Source organism: Stegostoma tigrinum, chromosome 10 (assembly GCF_030684315.1).
Source record: "Stegostoma tigrinum isolate sSteTig4 chromosome 10, sSteTig4.hap1, whole genome shotgun sequence".
Taxonomy (NCBI): Eukaryota; Metazoa; Chordata; class Chondrichthyes; order Orectolobiformes; family Stegostomatidae; genus Stegostoma; species Stegostoma tigrinum.
This window is the reverse complement of record NC_081363.1, coordinates 1423361-1449219: the sequence shown is the minus strand read 5'-3', so window position 1 is coordinate 1449219 and position 25859 is coordinate 1423361.

Here is a 25859-nt window from a genome sequence, read left to right as displayed (position 1 = left end):
TCCAACAGCACCTACAGCACCTACAGCTCCTACAGCACCTACAGCACCTAGAGCACCTACAGCACCTACAGCACAAATAGCGCCTACAGCACCTACAGCTTCTACAGCACCTACAGCACCTAGAGCTCCTGCAGCACTTAAAGCTCCTACAGCACCTAGAGCACCTACAGCACCTACAGCTCCTACAACTCCTACAGCACCTACAGCACCTACAACTCCTACAGCACCTACAGCACCTACAGCACCTACAACTCCTACAGGACCTACAGCACCGACAGCTCCTACAGCACCTACAGCACCGACAGCACCTACGGCACCTACAGCTCCTACAGCACCTACAGCACCTACAGCTCCTACAGCACCGACAGCTCCTACAGCACCTACAGCACCGACAGCACCTACAGCACCTACAGGCACCGACAGCTCCAACAGCACCTATGGCTCCTACAGCACCTACAGCACCTACAGCTCCTACAGCACCTACAGCACTGAAATCACCTACAGCTCGTACACCTCCTACAGCACCTACAGCTCCTCCAGCACCTACAGCACCTACAGCTCCGACAGCACCTACAGCTCCTACAGCTCCTACAGCACCTACAGCACCGACATCACCTACAGCTCGTACACCTCCTACAGCACCTTCAGCCCCTGCAGCACCTGCAGCAGCTACGGCTCCTACAGCACCTAAAGCACCTACAGCTCCTACAACTCCTACAGCACCTACAGCACCTACACCTCCTACAGCGCCTACAGCACCTACAGCACCTAGAGCACCTAGAGCGCCTACAGCTTCTACAGTTCCTAAAGCACCTACAGCACCGACAGCACCTACAGTTCCTACAGCTCCTACAGCTCCTACAGCTCCTACAGCTCCTACAGCATCTCCAGCACCTACAGCTCCTACAGCACCTAGAGCACGTACAGCACCTAGAGCTCCTACAGCTCCTACAGCACCGACAGCTCCTACAGCACCTACAGCTCCTACAGCACCTAAAGCTCCTACAGCACTTACAGCTCCTACAGCACCTACAGCTCCAACAGCACCTACAGCACCTACAGCTCCTACAGCACCTGCAGCACCTAAAGCACCGACAGCTCCTACATCTACTACAGCACCTACAGCACCTACAGCTCCTCCAGCACCTACAGCACCGACAGCTCGTACACCTCCTACACCTCCGACAGCTCCTACAGCACCTCCAGCACCTACAGCTCCTACAGCACCTAGAGCACCTACAGCACCTAGAGCTCCTACAGCTCCTACAGCACCGACAGCTCCTACAGCACCTACAGCTCCTACAGCACCTAAAGCTCCTACAGCACTTACAGCTCCTTCAGCACCTACAGCACCTACAGCTCCTACAGCTCCTACAGCTCCTACAGCACCTAGAGCACGTACAGTTCCTACAGTTCCGACAGCACCGACATCACCTACAGCACCTACAGCTCCTACAGCACCTACAGCACCTACAGCTCCTACAGCACCTGCAGCACCTAAAGCACCTACAGCTCCTACATCTACTCCAGCACCTACAGCACCTACAGCTCCTCCAGCACCTACAGCACCGACAGCTCCTACAGCACCTACAGCTCCTAGAGCACCTACAGCACCTACAGCTCCTACAGCACCGACAGCTCCTACAGCACCTACAGCACCGACAGCACCTACAGCACCTACAGCACCGACAGCTCCTACAGCACCTACGGCTCCTACAGCACCTACAGCTCCTACAGCACCTACAGCACCTACAGCTCCTAGAGCACCTACAGCTCCTACAGCTCCTACAGCACCGACATCACCTACAGCTCGTACACCTCCTACAGCACCTACAGCTCCTACAGCACCTACAGCACCTACAGCACCTACAGCTCCTACAGGAACTACAGCTCCTACAGCTCCTACAGCACCTACAGCACCTACAGCACCTACAGCACCTACAGCTCCTACAGCACCTACAGCTCCTACAGCATATACAGCTCCTACAGCACCTACAGCCCCTGCAGCACCTGCAGCACCTACGGCTCCTACAGCAGCTATAGCACCTACAGCTCCTACAGCACCCGCAGCACCTAAAGCATCTACAGCTCCTCCAGCACCGACAGCACCTACAGCACCTAGAGCTCCTACAGCACCTACAGCTCCTACAGCACCGACAGCTCCTACAGCTCCTACAGCACCTACAGCTCCTACAGCACCGACAGCACCTACAGCACCTACAGCTCCCATAGCACCTACAGCTCCTACAGCACCTACGGCTCCTACAGCACCTACAGCACCTATAGCTCTTACAGCACCTGCAGCACCTAAAGCACCTACAGCTCCTACAGCACCTACAGCACCTACAGCACCTACAGCACCTGCAGCAACGACATCAACTACAGCTCGTAAACCTCCTACAGCACCTACAGCACCTACGGCTCCTACAGCACCTACAGCACCGAGAGCTCTTACAGCACCTACAGCATCTACAGCGCCTACAGCTCCTACAGCACCTACAGCACCTACAGCTCATACAGCACCTGCAGCACCTACAGCACCGACAGCACCTACAGCGCCTACAGCTCCTACAGTTCCTACAGCACCTACAGCTCCTACAGCACCTACAGCTCCTACAGCACCTAGAGCACGTACAGCTCCTACAGCACCGACATCACCTACAGCACCTACAGCTTCTCCAGCTTCTACAGCACCTACAGCTCCTACAGCACCAACAGCACCTACAGCTCCTACAGCACCTACAGCACCTGCAGCACCTACAGCTCCTACAGCTCCTACAGCACCTACAGCACCTACAGCTCCTACAGCACCTACAGCACCAACAGCTCCTACAGCACCTACAGTTCCTGCAGCACCTACAGCTCCTACAGCACCTACATCACCTACAGCACCTACAGCACCTACAGCTCCAACAGCACCTACAGCACCTACAGCTCCTACAGCACCTACAGCACCTAGAGCACCTACAGCACCTACAGCACAAATAGCGCCTACAGCACCTACAGCTTCTACAGCACCTACAGCACCTAGAGCTCCTGCAGCACTTAAAGCTCCTACAGCACCTAGAGCACCTACAGCACCTACAGCTCCTACAGCACCTACAGCACCTACAGCTCCTACAGCACCTGCAGCACCTAAAGCACCTACAGCTCCTACATCTACTCCAGCACCTACAGCACCTACAGCTCCTCCAGCACCTACAGCACCGACAGCTCCTACAGCACCTACAGCTCCTAGAGCACCTACAGCACCTACAGCTCCTACAGCACCGACAGCTCCTACAGCACCTACAGCACCGACAGCACCTACAGCACCTACAGCACCGACAGCTCCTACAGCACCTACGGCTCCTACAGCACCTACAGCTCCTACAGCACCTACAGCACCTACAGCTCCTAGAGCACCTACAGCTCCTACAGCTCCTACAGCACCGACATCACCTACAGCTCGTACACCTCCTACAGCACCTACAGCTCCTACAGCACCTACAGCACCTACAGCACCTACAGCTCCTACAGGAACTACAGCTCCTACAGCTCCTACAGCACCTACAGCACCTACAGCACCTACAGCACCTACAGCTCCTACAGCACCTACAGCTCCTACAGCATATACAGCTCCTACAGCACCTACAGCCCCTGCAGCACCTGCAGCACCTACGGCTCCTACAGCAGCTATAGCACCTACAGCTCCTACAGCACCCGCAGCACCTAAAGCATCTACAGCTCCTCCAGCACCGACAGCACCTACAGCACCTAGAGCTCCTACAGCACCTACAGCTCCTACAGCACCGACAGCTCCTACAGCTCCTACAGCACCTACAGCTCCTACAGCACCGACAGCACCTACAGCACCTACAGCTCCCATAGCACCTACAGCTCCTACAGCACCTACGGCTCCTACAGCACCTACAGCACCTATAGCTCTTACAGCACCTGCAGCACCTAAAGCACCTACAGCTCCTACAGCACCTACAGCACCTACAGCACCTACAGCACCTGCAGCAACGACATCAACTACAGCTCGTAAACCTCCTACAGCACCTACAGCACCTACGGCTCCTACAGCACCTACAGCACCGAGAGCTCTTACAGCACCTACAGCATCTACAGCGCCTACAGCTCCTACAGCACCTACAGCACCTACAGCTCATACAGCACCTGCAGCACCTACAGCACCGACAGCACCTACAGCGCCTACAGCTCCTACAGTTCCTACAGCACCTACAGCTCCTACAGCACCTACAGCTCCTACAGCACCTAGAGCACGTACAGCTCCTACAGCACCGACATCACCTACAGCACCTACAGCTTCTCCAGCTTCTACAGCACCTACAGCTCCTACAGCACCAACAGCACCTACAGCTCCTACAGCACCTACAGCACCTGCAGCACCTACAGCTCCTACAGCTCCTACAGCACCTACAGCACCTACAGCTCCTACAGCACCTACAGCACCAACAGCTCCTACAGCACCTACAGTTCCTGCAGCACCTACAGCTCCTACAGCACCTACATCACCTACAGCACCTACAGCACCTACAGCTCCAACAGCACCTACAGCACCTACAGCTCCTACAGCACCTACAGCACCTAGAGCACCTACAGCACCTACAGCACAAATAGCGCCTACAGCACCTACAGCTTCTACAGCACCTACAGCACCTAGAGCTCCTGCAGCACTTAAAGCTCCTACAGCACCTAGAGCACCTACAGCACCTACAGCTCCTACAACTCCTACAGCACCTACAGCACCTACAACTCCTACAGCACCTACAGCACCTACAGCACCTACAACTCCTACAGGACCTACAGCACCGACAGCTCCTACAGCACCTACAGCACCGACAGCACCTACGGCACCTACAGCTCCTACAGCACCTACAGCACCTACAGCTCCTACAGCACCGACAGCTCCTACAGCACCTACAGCACCGACAGCACCTACAGCACCTACAGGCACCGACAGCTCCAACAGCACCTATGGCTCCTACAGCACCTACAGCACCTACAGCTCCTACAGCACCTACAGCACCGAAATCACCTACAGCTCGTACACCTCCTACAGCACCTACAGCTCCTCCAGCACCTACAGCACCTACAGCTCCGACAGCACCTACAGCTCCTACAGCTCCTACAGCACCTACAGCACCGACATCACCTACAGCTCGTACACCTCCTACAGCACCTACAGCCCCTGCAGCACCTGCAGCAGCTACGGCTCCTACAGCACCTAAAGCACCTACAGCTCCTACAACTCCTACAGCACCTACAGCACCTACACCTCCTACAGCGCCTACAGCACCTACAGCACCTAGAGCACCTAGAGCACCTACAGCTTCTACAGTTCCTAAAGCACCTACAGCACCGACAGCACCTACAGTTCCTACAGCTCCTACAGCTCCTACAGCTCCTACAGCTCCTACAGCATCTCCAGCACCTACAGCTCCTACAGCACCTAGAGCACGTACAGCACCTAGAGCTCCTACAGCTCCTACAGCACCGACAGCTCCTACAGCACCTACAGCTCCTACAGCACCTAAAGCTCCTACAGCACTTACAGCTCCTACAGCACCTACAGCTCCAACAGCACCTACAGCACCTACAGCTCCTACAGCACCTGCAGCACCTAAAGCACCGACAGCTCCTATATCTACTACAGCACCTACAGCACCTACAGCTCCTCCAGCACCTACAGCACCGACAGCTCGTACACCTCCTACACCTCCGACAGCTCCTACAGCACCTCCAGCACCTACAGCTCCTACAGCACCTAGAGCACCTACAGCACCTAGAGCTCCTACAGCTCCTACAGCACCGACAGCTCCTACAGCACCTACAGCTCCTACAGCACCTAAAGCTCCTACAGCACTTACAGCTCCTACAGCACCTACAGCACCTACAGCTCCTACAGCTCCTACAGCTCCTACAGCACCTAGAGCACGTACAGTTCCTACAGTTCCGACAGCACCGACATCACCTACAGCACCTACAGCTCCTACAGCACCTACAGCACCTACAGCTCCTACAGCACCTGCAGCACCTAAAGCACCTACAGCTCCTACATCTACTCCAGCACCTACAGCACCTACAGCTCCTCCAGCACCTACAGCACCGACAGCTCCTACAGCACCTACAGCTCCTAGAGCACCTACAGCACCTACAGCTCCTACAGCACCGACAGCTCCTACAGCACCTACAGCACCGACAGCACCTACAGCACCTACAGCACCGACAGCTCCTACAGCACCTACGGCTCCTACAGCACCTACAGCTCCTACAGCACCTACAGCACCTACAGCTCCGAGAGCACCTACAGCTCCTACAGCTCCTACAGCACCGACATCACCTACAGCTCGTACACCTCCTACAGCACCTACAGCTCCTACAGCACCTACAGCACCTACAGCTCCTACAGCTCCTACAGCTCCTACAGCTCCTACAGCACCTACAGCACCTACAGCACCTACAGCACCTACAGCTCCTACAGCTCCTACAGCATTTACAGCTCCTACAGCACCTACAGCCCCTGCAGCACCTGCAGCACCTACGGCTCCTACAGCGCCTACAGCACCTACACCTCCTACAGCGCCTACAGCACCTACAGCACCTAGAGCACCTAGAGCGCCTACAGCTTCTACAGTTCCTAAAGCACCTACAGCACCGACAGCACCTACAGTTCCTACAGCTCCTACAGCTCCTACAGCTCCTACAGCTCCTACAGCATCTCCAGCACCTACAGCTCCTACAGCACCTAGAGCACGTACAGCACCTAGAGCTCCTACAGCTCCTACAGCACCGACAGCTCCAACAGCACCTACAGCTCCTACAGCACCTAAAGCTCCTACAGCACTTACAGCTCCTACAGCACCTACAGCTCCAACAGCACCTACAGCACCTACAGCTCCTACAGCACCTGCAGCACCTAAAGCACCGACAGCTCCTACATCTACTACAGCACCTACAGCACCTACAGCTCCTCCAGCACCTACAGCACCGACAGCTCGTACACCTCCTACACCTCCGACAGCTCCTACAGCACCTCCAGCACCTACAGCTCCTACAGCACCTAGAGCACCTACAGCACCTAGAGCTCCTACAGCTCCTACAGCACCGACAGCTCCTACAGCACCTACAGCTCCTACAGCACCTAAAGCTCCTACAGCACTTACAGCTCCTACAGCACCTACAGCACCTACAGCTCCTACAGCTCCTACAGCTCCTACAGCTCCTACAGCACCTAGAGCACGTACAGTTCCTACAGTTCCGACAGCACCGACATCACCTACAGCACCTACAGCTCCTACAGCACCTACAGCACCTACAGCTCCTACAGCACCTGCAGCACCTAAAGCACCTACAGCTCCTACATCTACTCCAGCACCTACAGCACCTACAGCTCCTCCAGCACCTACAGCACCGACAGCTCCTACAGCACCTACAGCTCCTAGAGCACCTACAGCACCTACAGCTCCTACAGCACCGACAGCTCCTACAGCACCTACAGCACCGACAGCACCTACAGCACCTACAGCACCGACAGCTCCTACAGCACCTACGGCTCCTACAGCACCTACAGCTCCTACAGCACCTACAGCACCTACAGCTCCTAGAGCACCTACAGCTCCTACAGCTCCTACAGCACCGACATCACCTACAGCTCGTACACCTCCTACAGCACCTACAGCTCCTACAGCACCTACAGCACCTACAGCTCCTACAGGAACTACAGCTCCTACAGCTCCTACAGCACCTACAGCACCTACAGCACCTACAGCACCTACAGCTCCTACAGCACCTACAGCTCCTACAGCATATACAGCTCCTACAGCACCTACAGCCCCTGCAGCACCTGCAGCACCTACGGCTCCTACAGCAGCTATAGCACCTACAGCTCCTACAGCACCCGCAGCACCTAAAGCATCTACAGCTCCTCCAGCACCGACAGCACCTACAGCACCTAGAGCTCCTACAGCACCTACAGCTCCTACAGCACCGACAGCTCCTACAGCTCCTACAGCACCTACAGCTCCTACAGCACCGACAGCACCTACAGCACCTACAGCTCCCATAGCACCTACAGCTCCTACAGCACCTACGGCTCCTACAGCACCTACAGCACCTATAGCTCTTACAGCACCTGCAGCACCTAAAGCACCTACAGCTCCTACAGCACCTACAGCACCTACAGCACCTACAGCACCTGCAGCAACGACATCAACTACAGCTCGTAAACCTCCTACAGCACCTACAGCACCTACGGCTCCTACAGCACCTACAGCACCGAGAGCTCTTACAGCACCTACAGCATCTACAGCGCCTACAGCTCCTACAGCACCTACAGCACCTACAGCTCATACAGCACCTGCAGCACCTACAGCACCGACAGCACCTACAGCGCCTACAGCTCCTACAGTTCCTACAGCACCTACAGCTCCTACAGCACCTACAGCTCCTACAGCACCTAGAGCACGTACAGCTCCTACAGCACCGACATCACCTACAGCACCTACAGCTTCTCCAGCTTCTACAGCACCTACAGCTCCTACAGCACCAACAGCACCTACAGCTCCTACAGCACCTACAGCACCTGCAGCACCTACAGCTCCTACAGCTCCTACAGCACCTACAGCACCTACAGCTCCTACAGCACCTACAGCACCAACAGCTCCTACAGCACCTACAGTTCCTGCAGCACCTACAGCTCCTACAGCACCTACATCACCTACAGCACCTACAGCACCTACAGCTCCAACAGCACCTACAGCACCTACAGCTCCTACAGCACCTACAGCACCTAGAGCACCTACAGCACCTACAGCACAAATAGCGCCTACAGCACCTACAGCTTCTACAGCACCTACAGCACCTAGAGCTCCTGCAGCACTTAAAGCTCCTACAGCACCTAGAGCACCTACAGCACCTACAGCTCCTACAACTCCTACAGCACCTACAGCACCTACAACTCCTACAGCACCTACAGCACCTACAGCACCTACAACTCCTACAGGACCTACAGCACCGACAGCTCCTACAGCACCTACAGCACCGACAGCACCTACGGCACCTACAGCTCCTACAGCACCTACAGCACCTACAGCTCCTACAGCACCGACAGCTCCTACAGCACCTACAGCACCGACAGCACCTACAGCACCTACAGGCACCGACAGCTCCAACAGCACCTATGGCTCCTACAGCACCTACAGCACCTACAGCTCCTACAGCACCTACAGCACCGAAATCACCTACAGCTCGTACACCTCCTACAGCACCTACAGCTCCTCCAGCACCTACAGCACCTACAGCTCCGACAGCACCTACAGCTCCTACAGCTCCTACAGCACCTACAGCACCGACATCACCTACAGCTCGTACACCTCCTACAGCACCTACAGCCCCTGCAGCACCTGCAGCAGCTACGGCTCCTACAGCACCTAAAGCACCTACAGCTCCTACAACTCCTACAGCACCTACAGCACCTACACCTCCTACAGCGCCTACAGCACCTACAGCACCTAGAGCACCTAGAGCACCTACAGCTTCTACAGTTCCTAAAGCACCTACAGCACCGACAGCACCTACAGTTCCTACAGCTCCTACAGCTCCTACAGCTCCTACAGCTCCTACAGCATCTCCAGCACCTACAGCTCCTACAGCACCTAGAGCACGTACAGCACCTAGAGCTCCTACAGCTCCTACAGCACCGACAGCTCCTACAGCACCTACAGCTCCTACAGCACCTAAAGCTCCTACAGCACTTACAGCTCCTACAGCACCTACAGCTCCAACAGCACCTACAGCACCTACAGCTCCTACAGCACCTGCAGCACCTAAAGCACCGACAGCTCCTATATCTACTACAGCACCTACAGCACCTACAGCTCCTCCAGCACCTACAGCACCGACAGCTCGTACACCTCCTACACCTCCGACAGCTCCTACAGCACCTCCAGCACCTACAGCTCCTACAGCACCTAGAGCACCTACAGCACCTAGAGCTCCTACAGCTCCTACAGCACCGACAGCTCCTACAGCACCTACAGCTCCTACAGCACCTAAAGCTCCTACAGCACTTACAGCTCCTACAGCACCTACAGCACCTACAGCTCCTACAGCTCCTACAGCTCCTACAGCACCTAGAGCACGTACAGTTCCTACAGTTCCGACAGCACCGACATCACCTACAGCACCTACAGCTCCTACAGCACCTACAGCACCTACAGCTCCTACAGCACCTGCAGCACCTAAAGCACCTACAGCTCCTACATCTACTCCAGCACCTACAGCACCTACAGCTCCTCCAGCACCTACAGCACCGACAGCTCCTACAGCACCTACAGCTCCTAGAGCACCTACAGCACCTACAGCTCCTACAGCACCGACAGCTCCTACAGCACCTACAGCACCGACAGCACCTACAGCACCTACAGCACCGACAGCTCCTACAGCACCTACGGCTCCTACAGCACCTACAGCTCCTACAGCACCTACAGCACCTACAGCTCCGAGAGCACCTACAGCTCCTACAGCTCCTACAGCACCGACATCACCTACAGCTCGTACACCTCCTACAGCACCTACAGCTCCTACAGCACCTACAGCACCTACAGCTCCTACAGGAACTACAGCTCCTACAGCTCCTACAGCACCTACAGCACCTACAGCACCTACAGCACCTACAGCTCCTACAGCTCCTACAGCATTTACAGCTCCTACAGCACCTACAGCCCCTGCAGCACCTGCAGCACCTACGGCTCCTACAGCAGCTATAGCACCTACAGCTCCTACAGCACCCGCAGCACCTAAAGCATCTACAGCTCCTACAGCACCAACAGCACCTACAGCACCTAGAGCTCCTACAGCACCTACAGCTCCTACAGCACCGACAGCTCAAACAGCTCCTACAGCACCTACAGCTCCTACAGCACCGACAGCACCTACAGCACCTACAGCTCCCACAGCACCTACAGCTCCTACAGCACCTACGGCTCCTACAGCACCTACAGCACCTATAGCTCTTACAGCACCTGCAGCACCTAAAGCACCTACAGCTCCTACAGCACCTACAGCACCTACAGCACCTACAGCACCTGCAGCAACGACATCAACTGCAGCTCGTAAACCTCCTACAGCACCTACAGCACCTACGGCTCCTACAGCACCTACAGCACCGAGAGCTCTTACAGCACCTACAGCATCTACAGCGCCTACAGCTCCTACAGCACCTACAGCACCTACAGCTCATACAGCACCTGCAGCACCTACAGCACCGACAGCACCTACAGCGCCTACAGCTCCTACAGTTCCTAAAGCACCTACAGCTCCTACAGCACCTACAGCACCTACAGCTCCTACAGCACCTGCAGCACCTACGGCTCCTACAGCACCTATAGCACCTACAGCTCCTACAGCACCCGCAGCACCTAAAGCATCTACAGCTCCTACAACTCCTACAGCACCTACAGCACCTACAGCTCCTACAGTTCCTACAGCACCTACAGCAGCTACACCTCCTACAGCGCCTACAGCACCTACAGCACCTAGAGCACCTAGAGCACCTACAGCTCCGACAGTTCCTAAAGCACCTACAGCACCGACAGCACCTACAGTTCCTACAGCTCCTACAGCACCGACAGCACCTACAGTTCCTACAGCACCTACAGCTCCTACAGCCCCTACAGCTCCTACAGCACCGACAGCTCCTACAGCACCTACAGCACCTACAGCTCCTACAGCACCGACAGCTCCTACAGCACCTACAGCACCGACAGCACCTACAGCACCTACAACACCGACAGCTCCTACAGCACCTACAGCTCGTACACCTCCTACAGCACCGACAGCTCCTACAGCACCTACAGCACCGACAGCACCTACAGCACCTACAGCACCTACAGCTCCTACAGCACCTACAGCTCGTACACCTCCTACAGCACCTACAGCTCCTACAGCACCTACAGCACCTACAGCTCCTACAGCACCTGCAGCACCTAAAGCACCTACAGCTCCTACATCTACTACAGCACCTACAGCACCTACAGCTCCTCCAGCACCTACAGCACCGACAGCTCGTGCACCTCCTACACCTCCGACAGCTCCTACAGCACCTCCAGCACCTACAGCTCCTACAGCACCTAGAGCACCTACAGCACCTAGAGCTCCTACAGCTCCTACAGCACCGACAGCTCCCTACAGCACCTACAGCTCCTACAGCACCTAAAGCTCCTACAGCACTTACAGCTCCTACAGCACCTACAGCACCTACAGCTCCTACAGCTCCTACAGCTCCTACAGCACCTAGAGCACGTACAGTTCCTACAGTTCCGACAGCACCGACATCACCTACAGCACCTACAGCTCCTACAGCACCTACAGCACCTACAGCTCCAACAGCACCTGCAGCACCTCAAGCACCTACAGCTCCTACATCTACTCCAGCACCTACAGCACCTACAGCTCCTCCAGCACCTACAGCACCGACAGCTCCGACAGCAACTACAGCTCCTAGAGCACCTACAGCACCTACAGCTCCTACAGCACCGACAGCTCCTACAGCACCTACAGCACCGACAGCACCTACAGCACCTACAGCTCCTAGAGCACCTACAGCTCCTACAGCTCCTACAGCACCGACATCACCTACAGCTCGTACACCTCCTACAGCACCTACAGCTCCTACAGCACCTACAGCACCTACAGCACCTACAGCTCCTACAGGAACTACAGCTCCTACAGCTCCTACAGCACCTACAGCACCTACAGCTCCTACACCTCCTACAGCACCTACAGCTCCTACAGCTCCTACAGCACCGACATCACCTACAGCTCGTACACCTCCTACAGCACCTACAGCTCCTACAGCACCTACAGCACCTACAGCTCCTAGAGCACCTACAGCTCCTACAGCTCCTACAGCACCGACATCACCTACAGCTCGTACACCTCCTACAGCACCTACAGCTCCTACAGCACCTACAGCACCTACAGCACCTACAGCTCCTACAGGAACTACAGCTCCTACAGCTCCTACAGCACCTACAGCACCTACAGCTCCTACACCTCCTACAGCACCTACAGCTCCTACAGCTCCTACAGCACCGACATCACCTACAGCTCGTACACCTCCTACAGCACCTACAGCTCCTACAGCACCTACAGCACCGACAGCTCCTACAGCACCTACAGCTCCAACAGCACCTACAGCCCCTGCAGCACCTGCAGCACCTTCGGCTCCTCCAGCACCTACAGCACCTACAGCTCCTACAGCACCCGCAGCACCTAATGCACCTACAGCTCGTACACCTCCTACAGCACCTACAGCACCTACAGCTCCTACAGCGCCGACAGCACCTACAGCACCTATAGCACCTAGAGCACCTACAGCTCCTACGGTTCCTAAAGCACCTACAGAACCGACAGCACCTACAGTTCCTACAGCTCCTACAGCACCGACAGCACCTACAGTTCCTACAGCACCTACAGCTCCTACAGCTCCTGCAGCTCCTACAGCTCCTACACCTCCGACAGCTCCTAAAGCACCTCCAGCACCTACAGCTCCTACAGCACCTAGAGCACCTAGAGCTCCTACAGCTCCTACAGCACCGACAGCTCCTACAGCACCTACAGCTCCTACAGCACCTAAAGCTCCTACAGCACCTACTGCTCCTACAGCTCCTACAGCTCCTACAGCACCTAGAGCACGTACAGCTCCTACAGCACCGACATCACCTACAGCACCTACAGCTTCTCCAGCTTCTACAGCACCTTCAGCTCCTACAGCACCAACAGCACCTACAGCTCCTACAGCACCTGCAGCACCTACAGCTCCTACAGCTCCTACAGCACCTACAGCACCTACAGCTCCTACAGCACCTACAGCACCAACAGCTCCTACAGCACCTACAGTTCCTGCAGCACCTACAGCTCCTACAGCACCTACATCACCTACAGCACCTACAGCACCTACAGCTCCAACAGCACCTACAGCACCTACAGCTCCTACAGCACCTACAGCACAAATAGCGCCTACAGCACCTACAGCTTCTACAGCACCTACAGCACCTAGAGCTCCTGCAGCACTTAAAGCTCCTACAGCACCTAGAGCACCTACAGCACCTACAGCTCCTACAACTCCTACAGCACCTACAGCACCTACAACTCCTACAGCACCTACAGCACCTACAGCACCTACAACTCCTACAGGACCTACAGCACCGACTGCTCCTACAGCACCTACAGCACCGACAGCACCTACGGCACCTACAGCTCCTACAGCACCTACAGCACCTACAGCTCCTACAGCACCGACAGCTCCTACAGCACCTACAGCACCGACAGCACCTACAGCACCTACAGGCACCGACAGCTCCAACAGCACCTATGGCTCCTACAGCACCTACAGCACCTACAGCTCCTACAGCACCTACAGCACCGAAATCACCTACAGCTCGTACACCTCCTACAGCACCTACAGCTCCTCCAGCACCTACAGCACCTACAGCTCCGACAGCACCTACAGCTCCTACAGCTCCTACAGCACCTACAGCACCGACATCACCTACAGCTCGTACACCTCCTACAGCACCTACAGCCCCTGCAGCACCTGCAGCAGCTACGGCTCCTACAGCACCTAAAGCACCTACAGCTCCTACAACTCCTACAGCACCTACAGCACCTACACCTCCTACAGCGCCTACAGCACCTACAGCACCTAGAGCACCTAGAGCGCCTACAGCTTCTACAGTTCCTAAAGCACCTACAGCACCGACAGCACCTACAGTTCCTACAGCTCCTACAGCTCCTACAGCTCCTACAGCTCCTACAGCATCTCCAGCACCTACAGCTCCTACAGCACCTAGAGCACGTACAGCACCTAGAGCTCCTACAGCTCCTACAGCACCGACAGCTCCTACAGCACCTACAGCTCCTACAGCACCTAAAGCTCCTACAGCACTTACAGCTCCTACAGCACCTACAGCTCCAACAGCACCTACAGCACCTACAGCTCCTACAGCACCTGCAGCACCTAAAGCACCGACAGCTCCTACATCTACTACAGCACCTACAGCACCTACAGCTCCTCCAGCACCTACAGCACCGACAGCTCGTACACCTCCTACACCTCCGACAGCTCCTACAGCACCTCCAGCACCTACAGCTCCTACAGCACCTAGAGCACCTACAGCACCTAGAGCTCCTACAGCTCCTACAGCACCGACAGCTCCTACAGCACCTACAGCTCCTACAGCACCTAAAGCTCCTACAGCACTTACAGCTCCTTCAGCACCTACAGCACCTACAGCTCCTACAGCTCCTACAGCTCCTACAGCACCTAGAGCACGTACAGTTCCTACAGTTCCGACAGCACCGACATCACCTACAGCACCTACAGCTCCTACAGCACCTACAGCACCTACAGCTCCTACAGCACCTGCAGCACCTAAAGCACCTACAGCTCCTACATCTACTCCAGCACCTACAGCACCTACAGCTCCTCCAGCACCTACAGCACCGACAGCTCCTACAGCACCTACAGCTCCTAGAGCACCTACAGCACCTACAGCTCCTACAGCACCGACAGCTCCTACAGCACCTACAGCACCGACAGCACCTACAGCACCTACAGCACCGACAGCTCCTACAGCACCTACGGCTCCTACAGCACCTACAGCACCTACAGCACCTACAGCTCCTAGAGCACCTACAGCTCCTACAGCTCCTACAGCACCGACATCACCTACAGCTCGTACACCTCCTACAGCACCTACAGCTCCTACAGCACCTACAGCACCTACAGCACCTACAGCTCCTACAGGAACTACAGCTCCTACAGCTCCTACAGCACCTACAGCACCTACAGCTCCTACACCTCCTACAGCACCTACAGCTCCTACAGCTCCTACAGCACCGACATCACCTACAGCTCGTACACCTCCTACAGCACCTACAGCTCCTACAGCACCTACAGCACCGACAGCTCCTACAGCACCTACAGCTCCAACAGCACCTACAGCCCCTGCAGCACCTGCAGCACCTTCGGCTCCTCCAGCACCTACAGCACCTACAGCTCCTACAGCACCCGCAGCACCTAATGCACCTACAGCTCGTACACCTCCTACAGCACCTACAGCACCTACAGCTCCTACAGCGCCGACAGCACCTACAGCACCTATAGCACCTAGAGCACCTACAGCTCCTACGGTTCCTAAAGCACCTACAGAACCGACAGCACCTACAGTTCCTACAGCTCCTACAGCACCGACAGCACCTACAGTTCCTACAGCACCTACAGCTCCTACAGCTCCTGCAGCTCCTACAGCTCCTACACCTCCGACAGCTCCTAAAGCACCTCCAGCACCTACAGCTCCTACAGCACCTAGAGCACCTAGAGCTCCTACAGCTCCTACAGCACCGACAGCTCCTACAGCACCTACAGCTCCTACAGCACCTAAAGCTCCTACAGCACCTACTGCTCCTACAGCTCCTACAGCTCCTACAGCACCTAGAGCACGTACAGCTCCTACAGCACCGACATCACCTACAGCACCTACAGCTTCTCCAGCTTCTACAGCACCTTCAGCTCCTACAGCACCAACAGCACCTACAGCTCCTACAGCACCTGCAGCACCTACAGCTCCTACAGCTCCTACAGCACCTACAGCACCTACAGCTCCTACAGCACCTACAGCACCAACAGCTCCTACAGCACCTACAGTTCCTGCAGCACCTACAGCTCCTACAGCACCTACATCACCTACAGCACCTACAGCACCTACAGCTCCAACAGCACCTACAGCACCTACAGCTCCTACAGCACCTAGAGCACCTACAGCACCTACAGCACAAATAGCGCCTACAGCACCTACAGCTTCTACAGCACCTACAGCACCTAGAGCTCCTGCAGCACTTAAAGCTCCTACAGCACCTAGAGCACCTACAGCACCTACAGCTCCTACAACTCCTACAGCACCTACAGCACCTACAACTCCTACAGCACCTACAGCACCTACAGCACCTACAACTCCTACAGGACCTACAGCACCGACAGCTCCTACAGCACCTACAGCACCGACAGCACCTACGGCACCTACAGCTCCTACAGCACCTACAGCACCTACAGCTCCTACAGCACCGACAGCTCCTACAGCACCTACAGCACCGACAGCACCTACAGCACCTACAGGCACCGACAGCTCCAACAGCACCTATGGCTCCTACAGCACCTACAGCACCTACAGCTCCTACAGCACCTACAGCACCGAAATCACCTACAGCTCGTACACCTCCTACAGCACCTACAGCTCCTCCAGCACCTACAGCACCTACAGCTCCGACAGCACCTACAGCTCCTACAGCTCCTACAGCACCTGCAGCACCGACATCACCTACAGCTCGTACACCTCCTACAGCACCTACAGCCCCTGCAGCACCTGCAGCAGCTACGGCTCCTACAGCACCTAAAGCACCTACAGCTCCTACAACTCCTACAGCACCTACAGCACCTACACCTCCTACAGCGCCTACAGCACCTACAGCACCTAGAGCACCTAGAGCGCCTACAGCTTCTACAGTTCCTAAAGCACCTACAGCACCGACAGCACCTACAGTTCCTACAGCTCCTACAGCTCCTACAGCTCCTACAGCTCCTACAGCATCTCCAGCACCTACAGCTCCTACAGCACCTAGAGCACGTACAGCACCTAGAGCTCCTACAGCTCCTACAGCACCGACAGCTCCTACAGCACCTACAGCTCCTACAGCACCTAAAGCTCCTACAGCACTTACAGCTCCTACAGCACCTACAGCTCCAACAGCACCTACAGCACCTACAGCTCCTACAGCACCTGCAGCACCTAAAGCACCGACAGCTCCTACATCTACTACAGCACCTACAGCACCTACAGCTCCTCCAGCACCTACAGCACCGACAGCTCGTACACCTCCTACACCTCCGACAGCTCCTACAGCACCTCCAGCACCTACAGCTCCTACAGCACCTAGAGCACCTACAGCACCTAGAGCTCCTACAGCTCCTACAGCACCGACAGCTCCTACAGCACCTACAGCTCCTACAGCACCTAAAGCTCCTACAGCACTTACAGCTCCTTCAGCACCTACAGCACCTACAGCTCCTACAGCTCCTACAGCTCCTACAGCACCTAGAGCACGTACAGTTCCTACAGTTCCGACAGCACCGACATCACCTACAGCACCTACAGCTCCTACAGCACCTACAGCACCTACAGCTCCTACAGCACCTGCAGCACCTAAAGCACCTACAGCTCCTACATCTACTCCAGCACCTACAGCACCTACAGCTCCTCCAGCACCTACAGCACCGACAGCTCCTACAGCACCTACAGCTCCTAGAGCACCTACAGCACCTACAGCTCCTACAGCACCGACAGCTCCTACAGCACCTACAGCACCGACAGCACCTACAGCACCTACAGCACCGACAGCTCCTACAGCACCTACGGCTCCTACAGCACCTACAGCTCCTACAGCACCTACAGCACCTACAGCTCCTAGAGCACCTACAGCTCCTACAGCTCCTACAGCACCGACATCACCTACAGCTCGTACACCTCCTACAGCACCTACAGCTCCTACAGCACCTACAGCACCTACAGCACCTACAGCTCCTACAGGAACTACAGCTCCTACAGCTCCTACAGCACCTACAGCACCTACAGCACCTACAGCACCTACAGCTCCTACAGCACCTACAGCTCCTACAGCATATACAGCTCCTACAGCACCTACAGCCCCTGCAGCACCTGCAGCACCTACGGCTCCTACAGCAGCTATAGCACCTACAGCTCCTACAGCACCCGCAGCACCTAAAGCATCTACAGCTCCTCCAGCACCGACAGCACCTACAGCACCTAGAGCTCCTACAGCACCTACAGCTCCTACAGCACCGACAGCTCCTACAGCTCCTACAGCACCTACAGCTCCTACAGCACCGACAGCACCTACAGCACCTACAGCTCCCATAGCACCTACAGCTCCTACAGCACCTACGGCTCCTACAGCACCTACAGCACCTATAGCTCTTACAGCACCTGCAGCACCTAAAGCACCTACAGCTCCTACAGCACCTACAGCACCTACAGCACCTACAGCACCTGCAGCAACGACATCAACTACAGCTCGTAAACCTCCTACAGCACCTACAGCACCTACGGCTCCTACAGCACCTACAGCACCGAGAGCTCTTACAGCACCTACAGCATCTACAGCGCCTACAGCTCCTACAGCACCTACAGCACCTACAGCTCATACAGCACCTGCAGCACCTACAGCACCGACAGCACCTACAGCGCCTACAGCTCCTACAGTTCCTACAGCACCTACAGCTCCTACAGCACCTACAGCTCCTACAGCACCTAGAGCACGTACAGCTCCTACAGCACCGACATCACCTACAGCACCTACAGCTTCTCCAGCTTCTACAGCACCTACAGCTCCTACAGCACCAACAGCACCTACAGCTCCTACAGCACCTACAGCACCTGCAGCACCTACAGCTCCTACAGCTCCTACAGCACCTACAGCACCTACAGCTCCTACAGCACCTACAGCACCAACAGCTCCTACAGCACCTACAGTTCCTGCAGCACCTACAGCTCCTACAGCACCTACATCACCTACAGCACCTACAGCACCTACAGCTCCAACAGCACCTACAGCACCTACAGCTCCTACAGCACCTACAGCACCTAGAGCACCTACAGCACCTACAGCACAAATAGCGCCTACAGCACCTACAGCTTCTACAGCACCTACAGCACCTAGAGCTCCTGCAGCACTTAAAGCTCCTACAGCACCTAGAGCACCTACAGCACCTACAGCTCCTACAACTCCTACAGCACCTACAGCACCTACAACTCCTACAGCACCTACAGCACCTACAGCACCTACAACTCCTACAGGACCTACAGCACCGACAGCTCCTACAGCACCTACAGCACCGACAGCACCTACGGCACCTACAGCTCCTACAGCACCTACAGCACCTACAGCTCCTACAGCACCGACAGCTCCTACAGCACCTACAGCACCGACAGCACCTACAGCACCTACAGGCACCGACAGCTCCAACAGCACCTATGGCTCCTACAGCACCTACAGCACCTACAGCACCGAAATCACCTACAGCTCGTACACCTCCTACAGCACCTACAGCTCCTCCAGCACCTACAGCACCTACAGCTCCGACAGCACCTACAGCTCCTACAGCTCCTACAGCACCTACAGCACCGACATCACCTACAGCTCGTACACCTCCTACAGCACCTACAGCCCCTGCAGCACCTGCAGCAGCTACGGCTCCTACAGCACCTAAAGCACCTACAGCTCCTACAACTCCTACAGCACCTACAGCACCTACACCTCCTACAGCGCCTACAGCACCTACAGCACCTAGAGCACCTAGAGCACCTACAGCTTCTACAGTTCCTAAAGCACCTACAGCACCGACAGCACCTACAGTTCCTACAGCTCCTACAGCTCCTACAGCTCCTACAGCTCCTACAGCATCTCCAGCACCTACAGCTCCTACAGCACCTAGAGCACGTACAGCACCTAGAGCTCCTACAGCTCCTACAGCACCGACAGCTCCTACAGCACCTACAGCTCCTACAGCACCTAAAGCTCCTACAGCACTTACAGCTCCTACAGCACCTACAGCTCCAACAGCACCTACAGCACCTACAGCTCCTACAGCACCTGCAGCACCTAAAGCACCGACAGCTCCTACATCTACTACAGCACCTACAGCACCTACAGCTCCTCCAGCACCTACAGCACCGACAGCTCGTACACCTCCTACACCTCCGACAGCTCCTACAGCACCTCCAGCACCTACAGCTCCTACAGCACCTAGAGCACCTACAGCACCTAGAGCTCCTACAGCTCCTACAGCACCGACAGCTCCTACAGCACCTACAGCTCCTACAGCACCTAAAGCTCCTACAGCACTTACAGCTCCTACAGCACCTACAGCACCTACAGCTCCTACAGCTCCTACAGCTCCTACAGCTCCTACAGCACCTAGAGCACGTACAGTTCCTACAGTTCCGACAGCACCGACATCACCTACAGCACCTACAGCTCCTACAGCACCTACAGCACCTACAGCTCCTACAGCACCTGCAGCACCTAAAGCACCTACAGCTCCTACATCTACTCCAGCACCTACAGCACCTACAGCTCCTCCAGCACCTACAGCACCGACAGCTCCTACAGCACCTACAGCTCCTAGAGCACCTACAGCACCTACAGCTCCTACAGCACCGACAGCTCCTACAGCACCTACAGCACCGACAGCACCTACAGCACCTACAGCACCGACAGCTCCTACAGCACCTACGGCTCCTACAGCACCTACAGCTCCTACAGCACCTACAGCACCTACAGCTCCTAGAGCACCTACAGCTCCTACAGCTCCTACAGCACCGACATCACCTACAGCTCGTACACCTCCTACAGCACCTACAGCTCCTACAGCACCTACAGCACCTACAGCACCTACAGCTCCTACAGGAACTACAGCTCCTACAGCTCCTACAGCACCTACAGCACCTACAGCACCTACAGCACCTACAGCTCCTACAGCACCTACAGCTCCTACAGCATATACAGCTCCTACAGCACCTACAGCCCCTGCAGCACCTGCAGCACCTACGGCTCCTACAGCAGCTATAGCACCTACAGCTCCTACAGCACCCGCAGCACCTAAAGCATCTACAGCTCCTCCAGCACCGACAGCACCTACAGCACCTAGAGCTCCTACAGCACCTACAGCTCCTACAGCACCGACAGCACCTACAGCACCTACAGCTCCCATAGCACCTACAGCTCCTACAGCACCTACGGCTCCTACAGCACCTACAGCACCTATAGCTCTTACAGCACCTGCAGCACCTAAAGCACCTACAGCTCCTACAGCACCTACAGCACCTACAGCACCTACAGCACCTGCAGCAACGACATCAACTACAGCTCGTAAACCTCCTACAGCACCTACAGCACCTACGGCTCCTACAGCACCTACAGCACCGAGAGCTCTTACAGCACCTACAGCATCTACAGCGCCTACAGCTCCTACAGCACCTACAGCACCTACAGCTCATACAGCACCTGCAGCACCTACAGCACCGACAGCACCTACAGCGCCTACAGCTCCTACAGTTCCTACAGCACCTACAGCTCCTACAGCACCTACAGCACCTACAACTCCTACAGGACCTACAGCACCGACAGCTCCTACAGCACCTACAGCACCGACAGCACCTACGGCACCTACAGCTCCTACAGCACCTACAGCACCTACAGCTCCTACAGCACCGACAGCTCCTACAGCACCTACAGCACCGACAGCACCTACAGCACCTACAGGCACCGACAGCTCCAACAGCACCTATGGCTCCTACAGCACCTACAGCACCTACAGCACCGAAATCACCTACAGCTCGTACACCTCCTACAGCACCTACAGCTCCTCCAGCACCTACAGCACCTACAGCTCCGACAGCACCTACAGCTCCTACAGCTCCTACAGCACCTACAGCACCGACATCACCTACAGCTCGTACACCTCCTACAGCACCTACAGCCCCTGCAGCACCTGCAGCAGCTACGGCTCCTACAGCACCTAAAGCACCTACAGCTCCTACAACTCCTACAGCACCTACAGCACCTACACCTCCTACAGCGCCTACAGCACCTACAGCACCTAGAGCACCTAGAGCACCTACAGCTTCTACAGTTCCTAAAGCACCTACAGCACCGACAGCACCTACAGTTCCTACAGCTCCTACAGCTCCTACAGCTCCTACAGCTCCTACAGCATCTCCAGCACCTACAGCTCCTACAGCACCTAGAGCACGTACAGCACCTAGAGCTCCTACAGCTCCTACAGCACCGACAGCTCCTACAGCACCTACAGCTCCTACAGCACCTAAAGCTCCTACAGCACTTACAGCTCCTACAGCACCTACAGCTCCAACAGCACCTACAGCACCTACAGCTCCTACAGCACCTGCAGCACCTAAAGCACCGACAGCTCCTACATCTACTACAGCACCTACAGCACCTACAGCTCCTCCAGCACCTACAGCACCGACAGCTCGTACACCTCCTACACCTCCGACAGCTCCTACAGCACCTCCAGCACCTACAGCTCCTACAACACCTAGAGCACCTACAGCACCTAGAGCTCCTACAGCTCCTACAGCACCGACAGCTCCTACAGCACCTACAGCTCCTACAGCACCTAAAGCTCCTACAGCACTTACAGCTCCTACAGCACCTACAGCACCTACAGCTCCTACAGCTCCTACAGCTCCTACAGCTCCTACAGCACCTAGAGCACGTACAGTTCCTACAGTTCCGACAGCACCGACATCACCTACAGCACCTACAGCTCCTACAGCACCTACAGCACCTACAGCTCCTACAGCACCTGCAGCACCTAAAGCACCTACAGCTCCTACATCTACTCCAGCACCTACAGCACCTACAGCTCCTCCAGCACCTACAGCACCGACAGCTCCTACAGCACCTACAGCTCCTAGAGCACCTACAGCACCTACAGCTCCTACAGCACCGACAGCTCCTACAGCACCTACAGCACCGACAGCACCTACAGCACCTACAGCACCGACAGCTCCTACAGCACCTACGGCTCCTACAGCACCTACAGCTCCTACAGCACCTACAGCACCTACAGCTCCTAGAGCACCTACAGCTCCTACAGCTCCTACAGCACCGACATCACCTACAGCTCGTACACCTCCTACAGCACCTACAGCTCCTACAGCACCTACAGCACCTACAGCACCTACAGCTCCTACAGGAACTACAGCTCCTACAGCTCCTACAGCACCTACAGCACCTACAGCACCTACAGCACCTACAGCTCCTACAGCACCTACAGCTCCTACAGCATATACAGCTCCTACAGCACCTACAGCCCCTGCAGCACCTGCAGCACCTACGGCTCCTACAGCAGCTATAGCACCTACAGCTCCTACAGCACCCGCAGCACCTAAAGCATCTACAGCTCCTCCAGCACCGACAGCACCTACAGCACCTAGAGCTCCTACAGCACCTACAGCTCCTACAGCACCGACAGCTCCTACAGCTCCTACAGCACCTACAGCTCCTACAGCACCGACAGCACCTACAGCACCTACAGCTCCCATAGCACCTACAGCTCCTACAGCACCTACGGCTCCTACAGCACCGACAGCACCTACAGCACCTACAGCTCCCATAGCACCTACAGCACCTACAGCTCATACAGCACCTGCAGCACCTACAGCACCGACAGCTCCTACAGCACCGACAGCTCCTACAGCTCCTACAGCACCTACAGCTCCTACAGCACCGACAGCACCTACAGCACCTACAGCTCCCATAGCACCTACAGCACCTACAGCACCTACAGCACCTGCAGCAACGACATCAACTACAGCTCGTAAACCTCCTACAGCACCTACAGCACCTACGGCTCCTACAGCACCTACAGCACCGAGAGCTCTTACAGCACCTACAGCATCTACAGCGCCTACAGCTCCTACAGCACCTACAGCACCTACAGCTCATACAGCACCTGCAGCACCTACAGCACCGACAGCACCTACAGCGCCTACAGCTCCTACAGTTCCTACAGCACCTACAGCTCCTACAGCACCTACAGCACCTACAACTCCTACAGGACCTACAGCACCGACAGCTCCTACAGCACCTACAGCACCGACAGCACCTACGGCACCTACAGCTCCTACAGCACCTACAGCACCTACAGCTCCTACAGCACCGACAGCTCCTACAGCACCTACAGCACCGACAGCACCTACAGCACCTACAGGCACCGACAGCTCCAACAGCACCTATGGCTCCTACAGCACCTACAGCACCTACAGCACCGAAATCACCTACAGCTCGTACACCTCCTACAGCACCTACAGCTCCTCCAGCACCTACAGCACCTACAGCTCCGACAGCACCTACAGCTCCTACAGCTCCTACAGCACCTACAGCACCGACATCACCTACAGCTCGTACACCTCCTACAGCACCTACAGCCCCTGCAGCACCTGCAGCAGCTACGGCTCCTACAGCACCTAAAGCACCTACAGCTCCTACAACTCCTACAGCACCTACAGCACCTACACCTCCTACAGCGCCTACAGCACCTACAGCACCTAGAGCACCTAGAGCACCTACAGCTTCTACAGTTCCTAAAGCACCTACAGCACCGACAGCACCTACAGTTCCTACAGCTCCTACAGCTCCTACAGCTCCTACAGCTCCTACAGCATCTCCAGCACCTACAGCTCCTACAGCACCTAGAGCACGTACAGCACCTAGAGCTCCTACAGCTCCTACAGCACCGACAGCTCCTACAGCACCTACAGCTCCTACAGCACCTAAAGCTCCTACAGCACTTACAGCTCCTACAGCACCTACAGCTCCAACAGCACCTACAGCACCTACAGCTCCTACAGCACCTGCAGCACCTAAAGCACCGACAGCTCCTACATCTACTACAGCACCTACAGCACCTACAGCTCCTCCAGCACCTACAGCACCGACAGCTCGTACACCTCCTACACCTCCGACAGCTCCTACAGCACCTCCAGCACCTACAGCTCCTACAGCACCTAGAGCACCTACAGCACCTAGAGCTCCTACAGCTCCTACAGCACCGACAGCTCCTACAGCACCTACAGCTCCTACAGCACCTAAAGCTCCTACAGCACTTACAGCTCCTACAGCACCTACAGCACCTACAGCTCCTACAGCTCCTACAGCTCCTACAGCTCCTACAGCACCTAGAGCAC